The following is a 2,176-nucleotide window of genomic DNA, read 5'->3' on the forward strand; positions in this document are numbered from 1 at the left end:
TTATGCCAGCACCATTTGTTGAAGATGCTTTCTTTTTTCCATTGTATAATTTTAATTTCTTTGTCAAAAATCAGGTGTTAATAAGTGCGTGGATTAATATCTGGGTCTTCTATTTTATTCCATTGGTCAACCTCTGTTTTTATGCCAATACCAAGCTGTTTTAATTACTGTAGCTCTGTAATAGAGCTTGATGTCAGGGATTGTGATGCCTTCAGAAGTTCCTTTATTGTACAGGATTGTTTTGACTATCCTGGGTTTTTGTTTTTCCATATGGTGTTGATTATTGTTCTTTCAAGGTCTGTGAAGAATTGTGTTGGATTTTTGATGGGGATTGAATTGACTCTATAGATTGCTTTTGGTAGGATTGCCATTTGTACTATGTTGAGCCTACCCATCCAAGAGCATGGAAGATCCTTCCATTTTCTGGTGTCCTCTTCAATTTCTTTCTTCAATGCCTTAAAGTTCTTGTCAAATAGGTCTTCACTTCTTTGGTTAGTATTACCCCATTACATTTTATGTGATTTGTGGCTATTGTGAAAGGTGATGTTTCTCTGATTTCCCTCTTAGCTTCTTTATCATTTGTGTATAAGAGGGCTACTGATTTTTTTTAGCTGATCTTGTATCTTGTCACATCACTGAAGGTATTTATCAGCTGTAGGAGTCCTCTTGTAGAGTTTTTGGGGTCACTATGTACACTATCATATCATCTGTACATAATGAAAGTTTGACTTCTTCCTTTCCAATTTGAATCCCCTTGATCTCTTTATGTTGTCTTATTGCTATTCCTAGAACTTCAAGCACTATGTTGAAGAGATATGAAGAGAGTAGACAGCCTTGTCTTGTTCCTCATTTTAGTGAAATTGCTTTGAGATGATGGATGATTTTTTTTATGTGTTCTTGGATTTGGTTTGCCAGTATTTTATTGAGTATTTTTGCATCCATGTTCTGAGTGAGATTGGTCTGTAATTCTCTTTCTTGGTTGACTCTTTGTGTGGTTTTGGTATCAGGGTAACTTTAGCCTCATAAAAAGAGATTAGCTCTTCTTGTAAGTGCTGGTAGAACTCTGAACTAAAACCATCCAGCCCTGGGCTTTTTTTGGTTGGAAGGTTTTTGATGACAGCTTCTATTTCCTTGCAGTTTATAGGTCTATTTAAATTGCTGACCTGGTCTTGACTTAATTTTGGTATATAGTATCTACCTAAGAAAATTGTCCATTTCTTTTACATTTTCTAGTTTTGTGAAGTACAAGATTTTGTAGTATGACCTAATGATTTTCTGAATTTCCTTAGTGTCTGTTGTTATGTCCCCCTTTTAATTTCTGATTTTGTTGATTTGGATGTTCTCTCTCTCTTTCTTTTGACTAATTTGGATAGGGGTTTGTCTATTTTGTTGATTTTCTCAAAGAACCAGCTCTTTGTTTCATTGATTCTTTGTATTGTTTTGTTTCTATTTTGTTGACTTCAGTCTCAATTTGATTATTTCCTGTCTTCTACTCCTCCTGGGTGAGTCTGCTTCTTTTTGTTCTAGAGCTTTCAGGTGTGCTGTTAAGTCTCTAGTGTGAGCTTTTTCCATTTTCTTTATGTGGGCACTTAGTGCTATGAAGTTTCCTCTTAGCACTGCTTTCATAGTGTCCCATAAGTCTGGATATGTTTGGCCTTCATTTTCATTGAATTCTAGGAAGTCTTTAATTTTTTTTCTTTATTTTTTCCTTGATCCAGGTGGTTCAGTAGTTCACTGTTCAATTTCTATGAGTTTGTAGGCTTTCTGAGAGTAGTCTTGTTGTTAAATTCTAACTTTAATCCCTGGTGATCTGATAAGACACAGGGGGTTACTCCAATTTTTTTGTATCTGTGGAGGTTTGCTTTTCTACCGAGTATGTGATCAATTTTAGGGAAGGTTCCATGAGGTGCTGATAAGAAGGTATATTATTTTGTGTTTGGATGAAATGTTCTATATATGTCTGTTAAGTCCATTTGATTCATGACTTCTGTTAGTTCTCTTATTTCTTTATTAAGTTTCTGTCTGGTTGACCTGTCCATTGGTGAGAGTGGAGTGTTGAAGTCTCCTACTATTATTGTGTGGGGTTTAATGTTCCATTTAAGTTTTTTTTTTTTATTAAGAAAGAAAAAAAAATTTCCGCCTCCTCCCAGCCTCCCACTCCTCCCACTTCCCCCCC

General features: G+C 35.6%; 1 protein-coding gene across 1 annotated transcript in view; it reads left to right on the top strand.

Annotated features, from left to right (window-relative positions):
* Slc9a3 (solute carrier family 9 member A3) overlaps positions 1–2,176 on the top strand; it is a 46,254-nt gene that overhangs the window by 25,517 nt on the left and 18,561 nt on the right. The gene's annotated exons all lie outside the window — the stretch shown is intronic.

Source organism: Microtus ochrogaster, chromosome 19 (assembly GCF_000317375.1).
Source record: "Microtus ochrogaster isolate Prairie Vole_2 chromosome 19, MicOch1.0, whole genome shotgun sequence".
NCBI classification, from domain to species: Eukaryota; Metazoa; Chordata; class Mammalia; order Rodentia; family Cricetidae; genus Microtus; species Microtus ochrogaster.